The sequence below is a fragment of the Aethina tumida genome, chromosome 6, assembly GCF_024364675.1.
Source record: "Aethina tumida isolate Nest 87 chromosome 6, icAetTumi1.1, whole genome shotgun sequence".
Lineage (NCBI taxonomy): Eukaryota > Metazoa > Arthropoda > Insecta > Coleoptera > Nitidulidae > Aethina > Aethina tumida.
This window is the reverse complement of record NC_065440.1, coordinates 5,628,918-5,639,447: the sequence shown is the minus strand read 5'-3', so window position 1 is coordinate 5,639,447 and position 10,530 is coordinate 5,628,918. Positions and strand designations below refer to the sequence as shown.

At 30.9% G+C, this 10,530-nt stretch overlaps 1 long non-coding RNA gene across 1 annotated transcript; it reads right to left on the bottom strand.

Moving 5' to 3' along the window:
* Nucleotides 1–1,170, bottom strand: LOC126265831 (uncharacterized). Its single transcript, XR_007548286.1, has 2 exons — nucleotides 1,101–1,170; nucleotides 1–1,042 (listed from the first exon to the last, which is right to left on the bottom strand). It is a non-coding gene; the product is annotated as an uncharacterized LOC126265831 (long non-coding RNA).
* Nucleotides 1,171–10,530: the final 9,360 nt, after the last annotated feature.

Genomic DNA, 10,530 nt, shown 5'->3' with positions numbered 1-10,530 from the left:
ATAAATAGTAAAATTTAATTGTAAGTACAACATTATAATGTTTATATTCTTGTTTTTCTGAAAAATATAATTTCCCAGAAATCACAAGACGTATTGTTTGCTCCATACATCCTGGAAAATTAAATTGCAACATTGAAAATGTATTTGGGCACATACATTGGATTGGAATGAGAGAACAATGACAAGATTGGATTTTAATCAAAGTATCGGCGCTCTCGTTCTATATATTTTGCTCATCTCTCAAGAAATTTGTGGGTACCATTCCAAACAAGAACTTCATCTTCCATTGAACTCCATTGATCATTTGTTGTCGGGAACGGACGTAGTTCACTAGTACTTTCGGATCCCACCGCACACATTACATCTTCATCTACCCAAACCTATCCGATCTCGCACTCAATGTTGATGGCGTTACCCATTACCTATTATTTTTTGTCTTTGAAAATTTCAAAATATATTAATTTTTGATTGTGATACCCTTTCGTTATGGCGTAAAAGCATCATGTCACGTAGTTTTTCGTTTTTCCATCTGTTATTCCTTCAGTTTGTGTAAAATCCTTTTTCCAACCTTTTGAATCTTTCCTATGGCTTTCAGGCAATCGGAAATGGTTTACCGAGTAACATTCAACTCCTCCGTCACCATTGGTTGTGTTTGTATATCATGTTTGTCCAATAATACTTGTAATTCATCTTCAAACTTCTTTGGTCGATTTTCGTATTCTTTGACAATAACATTGAAATCGCCACTTGATGATTACAACACGATTGCCGTAAGTCTCGACAAGAATTTAATCACTTTCCTATGCCTTTTTCTTTGATTAAACAAAAAAAAAATATCACAGACCACAAATGCTGTTTATTTGGCTCAACATTCGTCATGTTGACCACGAAAAAAATATCTTATTAACTCATAAACAACTAAATGAATATGTTGTATTGTAGCGGGGTGTCCTACCAACAAAGCAGTTGTTTGCGATTATCTTTTGCTTCAATATATTTTATGTACCGACTCTTGATAGAAAAATATTTCAAACTTGCACACCTAATAAATAAATTGATAGTCCACAAATTGTATTTTAATGATTAAAATATACACAAACCTTTCTTTAACCATTCCAAGTTAATTAAACATTATTTTTTGCACTTGCATGAATTTTGTTTGGATGTCAAATTTTAAATTTGTAAATATAAATTAACTTAAAATTTGAATTCCCCTAAAATTTACCAAATATAAACATGAAATGCGCTGTTGCCACGTTGATTTCAGAAGTGAGTTAACTCACCGGGTGATATATCTCACTCGGGTTCGTGGTAGACCCCCAGAGCCAGAGAGAGTCACACTAGCAAGCGTAATAACGGGCCATTGGAAATAAATAACCATAAGGGGGTTGAAAATAAATATCAGTGCCGTAGATACAAATAGCTAAAAGTAGTGTGTGTTAGTTTTTAAGTAATTGTAAATATAGTTTAGTTTAATTTAGTATAGGTTTTTAATTTTCACACTGTCCGAACCCTTGATATTGTTACAATATTTTTTAACTTTATTATTTTATAAAATTATTCGAAAAAATTAGATAACATTTATTCAAGAAACTAAAAAGTTTCTCGTCAAATTGTAAGTTCCTTAGGACATATGAAAATTAAACTGACATACAATGAGAGAAAATTAAATAAATTTGAACATATAGTCTAATAATTTTAAAATTTTCATCATATTAAAATCAATATTACAAATTTTAACTGTTCAAAAATGGTTATATAAGTGCTCTGTATAAATATATATAATGAGTAATTATTTTTATCATTTAAAGACGCAATAAATAACTATATAAATTATACTATATTCTTTAATTTATCTATACATATAAATAAAATTGGAGTGTCTACATGCATATGAATATAAATATGATACATACACCAAAATAACATTTTTAACAATTTTTGTCTCTCTGTCTGTTTGTTCCGGCTAATCTCTGAAGTGGCTGGACCGATTTTGACGGGTTATTGGCAGGTAGCCGATGTAATAAGGAATAACTTAGGCTACTTTTATTTTAGAAAAATTCTTTTATTTTAGAAAAATAAAGTAATGTTGCAATGTCCAAGTACCGTCCAGTACCACGCGTAGCTCACGCGCATGCCGCCACTGGGCCGTCACGTCAGGCGCCTTCCACCACTTCTCCCATCAACGACTGATTGATAGTTTGATTTGATAGGTATCTTTTATAATTCCACCGATCCGTTCTTCTTATCTTATCTTATCTTAATTCAAAATATTTTGTTATATTTTTAGTGCTTTCCTTTTTTACCTTTAAGTAATAATTATAAATAATTATAAATTACAATACATTTGTGTTCAATATTCAGATTTACATTGAAATTGATAAATTATTTATAGGTTATTTTATTTAGATAGTAACGTAGATAGTTGTTTTTTTCTAATATTTAGTTATGCCTAAAGTCAAATCTCTCTAAAAACATGAGAAAGGCCAAAAGCCAAAGATTGCGACGTGAAAATGAATCTGAACAAGATAGGGAAAGTCTTCTTACAAATTGTAGATTACGGATGTCCATGTCTAGGTCGAATGAGAGTATTTCTGAGAGGAATGAACGATTACAATTAGATAGAACACGTCATTCACTGTTAAGGACTCAAGAATCTTTGAAATCTCGAGATCACTGTCTAGAAAACGATCGTATTCAACACGCTATCTCACGAAGCCTAGAATCGAACGATTCAAGAGAGCAGCGATTGGAAAAGTACGCTTGAACTCCATTCAACTGTCACTGAGCAGCAATTATTTAATCAATACTTAGTTGAGGTATATACTAAAATCGAAACAGAACGGCTTATTTTTATACCGGACGAAGTCGCGGGTACAGCTGGTTTAAAATAAACATATTATGAACTGAATTATTGAATTACAAACAATAAAATACAACTACGATTTGAGTTAGTAATGCAATATAAGAAATAACTTACCTAAAACAAAAATTCCAATACATTTTAATTCGTTGGCTCTATTCCATCCTTCAGGAATTTTCGGATAGAAAACAAACGCGCAATATTTAAAATACTGCACTGCGATTGGTCAAAAAATACATCAGCAGATCTAGTTAAATAACCATTACCAACTGTCATACCAATATTATAAACAACATATCATTTTTAGAAAACGAGTGTAACATCTGGGACATTCGGCTGTTTCTATTTGATCCTTTTCACTTGACCCGCATGACTTTTACGTAACAAACAAATTGCTAGGAATGTTTTATATTTGTTTCTTACCCATTCCCATCGTAGGGAACACGTGATTTTCATTTTTTTTTTGTTTAGAAGTTATGACAACATTATAACAATATGACTTTTAGTCATTAGTAGATTTCATTAATATTGGTTTCAGTTTTCTATTTCATATAGAAATGAATTTGATATATAAGATATATATTTTATTGGTTATAAAAGTGCTATTTGTGTTTTGTCTGACAGATATTTCATATCCTAATTTTCTATTTGTTGAATTAACAAAAAAATATTGTGAGTAATATGGGTGCAATTTTCTCAGGTATATTTATTAGTTCCATAATATTAACTCTATTTTTGGTAAGTATAAATGAATACAAATGAGGTTTTAAATTAATTCAAAATATTTTAGCTGCGTAATATGGGTACGTCAGTGATGCCATATATTTTTTTAATATCCTTTAGTTTGGCCCTACTGTTGAAAGACAACAAACAATTTTATGTGATACAGAAAAGGCTTATATCTAACAACCCCTATTTTTTATTATATATTTATTTACCAACTATTTATTTTAAAAGGATTTTGTATATGCCACTTCAAGGAGTGAAAGTATGTTTTGTGCACTCTTTCATTCTCACAGCAGTAGTTAGGGCAAAGCGGTTTCTGGCCCACTGACCAATCACAGCGCTCGCCCCTCCCCTTTTGTGTGGATGCCACGCCCCCTGCTATGTTGGAGGTGTGGTCTATTGTTGTAGACTAATGAGATGTAAGGGGGTGTTACTTGTTGTGGATGGAGACCAATAGGGAATTAGTTTTATTTGCATTCCTCTTGAAATTTTGCAAAGTTAAGTTGTCGAGCAATGGGAATGCGTGAATAATTTGACATGTGACTTATCCCCCCAAAAAAGTTGATGTCACTGAACATGTGTGACTTATATAGAAAGCCCCGCCCACTCAACGACGAATGAGAAGAAAAAAGCATAATAAAACACACACAATTATTTAAATACATTTATTTCAATTATTATTATTATTAATTACACACACACATACACAACCTTCAATGCTTCCTTTGACATAAAAAATCTGCATATTTATCCCAAATCCTATCACTTATGTCTATTAATTCTTTAAAATTAACTAATCCAACATTACTAATGTAAGGTACATAATTATAATTATTATTATTACTTATATATTCCTGACAAGTATCTAATAATTGACCACAACCACAAGAACAGTACAGTGCTAAATTTACAAGATAATCAAATTTTTCTTTACTTATTTTTTCTTTCAGTTCCTCCAACTCATCCATCCATGTGTTGTTTCTGTCAAAATCTGCTGCTCTTGTTGCTGCTGTTCCCCTTCCTTTACATCTATTCCATTTTTTTAAAAACCTTTCTAACTTTTTAACAGTCTTATTTGTTTGGCTTCTAGTTCTAATATTCATGATAATTTCCGCACGCACCTTTATCATGCACTAACACCACCACCACCGTCGCTGCTGCTGCTGCTGCTGCTTCTGTTGTTGTCGCTGTGCATATTTGACTGCGAATGCGAAATTAATACGTACCGGAGTACCTTGAAGCACGTACACCTGTTTATTAAGAGCAATGATCCAGACACATATAGAACAAGTTGACCTCGATATTAAAATGATACGTTTATTTCTTGTCCTACTACTTCGTTATAGTTATTTATATTGATCGATCAGATCATTGGCTTTTTGAATACATATCCTTATGTGAAAACAATTGCATGTGTCGGGACCGTCGATGGCGTCTGGAGTGGACCAGCAACATCCAGTAAAGTGAAATTTCTGTTGATGCTGTTGCTCCGATGACTCCCCATCATCATAACAATGTTCCAGTTGTTTTTTAATATAAAGCAGTTTATTTTTAATACAGTAACACAATAATTTTTCTTTCTCCGTTAATAGTTGTTCTATTTTGCGAATCGTTTCACTCACTGTTTCCATGCTTGCTTGGTTCATCATACAAATTTATAATTTTAAGTTTCTTAATTTCATCAACAACTCACGTTTCAGTACATATAAATTAATGTCTTGTTGAAGTTTTCTCAATTTTCCCAAATGTATTTCACTTTTAAATATCAATTCTTTTCTTCTATCAGTAGTTGTAGTAGTAGTAGTAGTAGGATACATCAAAAACATACTGAGAAAAAAATCAATAAAGCATCATGTATTTATTGAATTCGTTGAACTTTTGTTTTCTCCCCACCACAGATCTTTACACCATCATGAGTATTCTTTTCCTTTGCACAACCAATTATTCCTTTTAAGAAATTCGTAGAAATATTTCACCTCCATTTGTGGGCAGTGGGGAGGTGATTTAGTTCTAATCAATTGGTTGTGCCGTGAACAATTTTGATCAGCAGCTACAGTGGCACTGTGATTATAACTTTTAATTAATATATCTAATTTTGGACATCCAAATTCCTCAATATTAAAACTTAGATGTTCATAATTTATTTTATTTAAATAAGTCTTTTCACAAGTACCACCTTTGTAAGCTATCTTCCCATTCACAGACTCGGCGGTACGGCAAAGGTCCTCCAATATAGAAAAAATTTCATTAGATTCCAAATCATCTTTGTAATCTTTGAAATCTAATCCATGCAGGTGATTCCTTAACCATACCGCCGTTCGGCGATCTTTATCAGACAGGGATCTGAACGAACCCACTTTAAAATAATTTAAATACGTACGTTCAGTATCCGTGTCTAGTATAGCCAATTCTTTGGGAAGAAACTCTTTGTTCACGTTGAACCCATCCATATCTATAATGTACTTGATATACATTTTGCTGCTGTTGGTGTTGCGGTTCCTGTTGCGTTTGCAGTTGCAGTTGCTGTTGCTGTTGCGGTTCCTGTTGTTGTTGTTGCGTTTGCAGTTGCTGTTACTGTGGCGGTTCCTGTTGCTGTTGTTGTTGCGGTTGCAGTTGCTGTTGTTGTTGTTGTGGTTAGCACATACGTATGTACATACACTTACTGTGTGAATATTTTTTATGATAGTAATTCTGTAAGTCTGGGCTCGCTATTTATATAGAAATATGGTCCGCAAAAAAGAAAAAAAATTAAAAACCAGTGTAAATTGGATCCATAACTTGATTAATAAATCGTACAGCAGCTGCACTTGCAGTGTACTGTTTTAAAATCTGGTTTTATTAAAAAAAGAAAAAACGGTAGGTAGCATCTGGGGGAGCATGCAGATATAAATTGAACACATTTTTTAGAAATGAATCAGTTCGAAGAGAAACAAATATCCATCGACAACAATTTTGCAATTGTCTGTATTTGAGTTTGTATCTGTCTGCGTTATAAACATAAAAATGTAAGTATTTTTTCTTTTTATTATTTTTTTGTGTGTTTTATATGTCTCTTTAGTTACAATAAATATTTGTAGAACAATGAATGTAAACGCAATTAATTCGAAGGTTCAATTGAAGAAATATTCACCAATAAGAAGTTTGGAAAAACAAAAAAAATATATTATAAGGGATATGCATATAGTGGACAGTAAATATGGAAAAAACAGTACAAGTTGAATTGGATGATGAAATAGTTTATCTACCCAAAAGACTAGTACCCATAGTAGAGGCTGAAATCTCCAAATTTAAACCTGACAAATATTCACTTATATATAAAGCAGACTTGCCTCACAATACGGTTGATATTGAAATAATAGAAAATTAATTTATTTTTAATTGTAAAAATATGATAACCAATAATTGTAATAATATCTGTGAAATTAGTAATGTATGCGATGAAATAGTTAATACAATTAATCATGCAGTTACTATAATGAGTAAATCACAAATTGAAAAATGGAAAAAAATAATTAATAGTAACATTAAACTAATATTGCAAACGATAAAACAAGAAGATTTAAGTATTAGCACAAAAAGAAAGTTATATGCTAATATAAACTTAATGAAAACATATAAAAAACAATTGATATTTAAACAACATGATGCCACGAGATGCGATAAAAAAGAAAAAAAAAATCGTGTTTGTTGGCAAACGTTAAATACATGCTTTAATTCTCGCATACAAACAGGTATTATTATTAATTTGCAACATAAAGATGTTATTCATTTTTTCAATGATAGCTTTCTTTTATTTAGACGTAATATTAAAAAATTGCTTAAAACACATAGGATAATAAAATTAAACTCCTGTTTTAGCGGCGCATTTCTTAATTCTAATGGGGAAAGTCAAATTAAATATTTCAATACTAAAAATGAGATTTTGGATTTAGGGTCTGACTTAAAAAAATGGTTTGTTGAACATATTGTAGATAAAATTTTGAATAAATTAGAAGAGTTTCAAGAACGTGATAGTGGATGGGCTTTACATAGGATTTTAAACCTTGAAATAAATGTGAATAAATATGAAATGGGGAATGGTGGTTCATCCTTTTTGCAACTACCTAAATTCATAAAAAATAGAAAAGATTGTATTAATGTTCAAAATTCAGATGAATTTTGTTTTGCATGGTCAATAGTTTCAGCTCTGTTTCCACCTCGAGGTAAACCATATAGAACATCCTCATATCCACATTTTGATGAAGTTTTAAATTTATCTAACATTGAGTTTCCAATTTCAATGAGATCCATTGGAAAATTTGAAAAAATGAATAAAATATCTATTAATGTATATACTTTAGATGAGGATGAGGGTGGTAAGAAAAAAAATAGTTCCATGATGGTGGTTCCGTGTCGTTTGACTGAAGAAAAATTATATAGACATGTTAATCTATTAATATTTCACAATAAATACAATCAATCTGAAATTGATGATGATGATGATGATGATGATGATGATGATGATGATGATTTACGATATCATTATGTCTATATTAAAAATCTTTCAAGATTAGTATCGTGTCAATTATCCAATAGTCACAATCAAGTGCACATTTGCGATCGATGTTTAAATTATTTTAGTAATACAAATAAATTAAAAGACCACATTGAATATTGTAATAAAAATAACAAATATAAAGTAAGTTTTCCAGATTACAAATATATAAGTTTTAGAAATTATATTAATAAGGAAAAAGTTCCATTCATTATTTATGCTGATTTCGAAACAATTCTCTCACCATTTACTGATGATGATAATGATGATGGTGAAAATTTGATTAATACTAGACGTTATCAAAAGCATGAGTTGTTTAATGTAGGATTTTATGTTAAGTGTTCATATGACGATAGTTTATCATTTTATAAAAGTTATCGTAGCAAGAGTGATTGTATGCTCTGGTTTAATAGCCAACTGAAAACAATTTCTCAATTTGTAAAGGAAAAAATGATACATATTGAACCCATGATCGACAATAATAATTTATCATCATCATCATCATCATCATCATCTTCTATTTGTCATATTTGTCAAGTTCCCTTTATGCAACATTCAATTGTTGTTCGAGATCATTGTCATTTTACAGGAAAATTTCGCGGTGTGGCACATCAACATTGTAATTTAAATTATAAAACCAAATTTATGATTCCAGTTGTCTTTCACAACTTATCCGGTTACGATGGACATTTTATAATAAAAGAAATGGTAAATTTTGATAAAATAACTGTGTTGCCTAAAAACAAGGAAAAATACATTTCTTTTTCAATTGTTGACGAGAATACAAATATTAGATTTAGATTTATCGATTCATTTAGATTTATGTCAACAAGTTTGGCAAAGTTGGCATCAAATTTAGAAACGAAACCCATTCTAGATACGGAATTTGCGAATGTATCTGATGAAAATTTATATTTGTTATACAAAAAGGGTCATTTTCCATATGACTATTTGGATTCATATAATAAATTGTCGATGGAACATTTACCATCCATCGAACATTTTACAAACCACTTAAACGATTGTAATAGATTTAGCAATGAGGATTATCTACATTATCAAAACGTTTGGCGTGCATTTAACATTAAAAATTTAGGTGAGTATTCGGACTTATATTTAAAAACTGACGTACTATTATTAACGGATGTATTTGAAGAGTTTCGCAATAATTGTCATAAAAATTATAAATTGGATCCTGCACACTATTATACATTACCAGGATATTCCTGGGATGCTATGTTATATTATACTAAATGTTCGTTGGAATTAATTCAAAATGTCGATACTGTGTTGTTTGTGGAGAGGGGGTTGAGAGGTGGAATCAGTCAATGTTCTCATAGATATGCGACTGCTAATAATAAATATATGAATGAAGATTATGATTCAGAGAGTCCAAGTAAATTTTTGATGTACTTTGACGTAAATAACTTATATGGTTGGGCAACGTGTCAACCTTTACCCTATAGAAATTTCGAATGGATCGATGTCAATGGTGATTTCGATGTTTTACAAGTTGCCGACGATTCGGATATTGGATATATTTTAGAAGTTGATTTGGATTATCCTCAACACTTGCACGACACGCATTCCGATCTGCCATTTTGTCCGCAATCTCTTATACCACCAAATTCAAAATTACCTAAACTACTTGTCACTTTACATCCTAAGAAGAATTACGTCATTCATTATCGAAATTTAAAGCAAGTGATGCGTTTTGGTCTGGTGCTGAAGAAAATTCATAAAATTTTAAAATTTAATCAATCTTGTTGGCTAAAACCGTACATCGAATTAAATACAATGTTTAGACAGGGAGCTCGAAACGATTTTGAAAAAGATCTTTTTAAACTGATGAATAATGCAGTGTTTGGAAAAACAATGGAAAACGTACGAAAATATCGAAATATTAAATTGGTTACATGTTGGGAGGGTCGTTATGGTGCCAAAAATTTGATTAGTGCCCCCGTTTCCATAGTCGCACCATCTTCCATGAAAATTTAATGGCCATAGAACTTAACAAATTAGATGTGGTATTTAATAAGCCCTTTTACATTGGCATGTCCATTTTAGACTTATCAAAAGTATGTCTTTACGAATTTCACTATAAGGAAATGATTCCTCATTTTAATAATAATAATTTAAAATTATTATATGTCGATACAGACAGTCTTATATATCGAATTGAATGTGAAGATGTCTATAAGGATTTTATCAAGTTAAATTTAAATTTATTTGATACCAGTGACTATCATGCAAACAATGTTTACAATATTCCTTTGACTAATAAAAAAGTGGTGGGTTTAATGAAGGATGAATTAAATGGAAACATCATGACTCATTTCGTTGGTTTGCGATCTAAAATGTATTCATTTAAATTTATTGAAGGTAGCAGCACTAGCAGCAGCAGCAG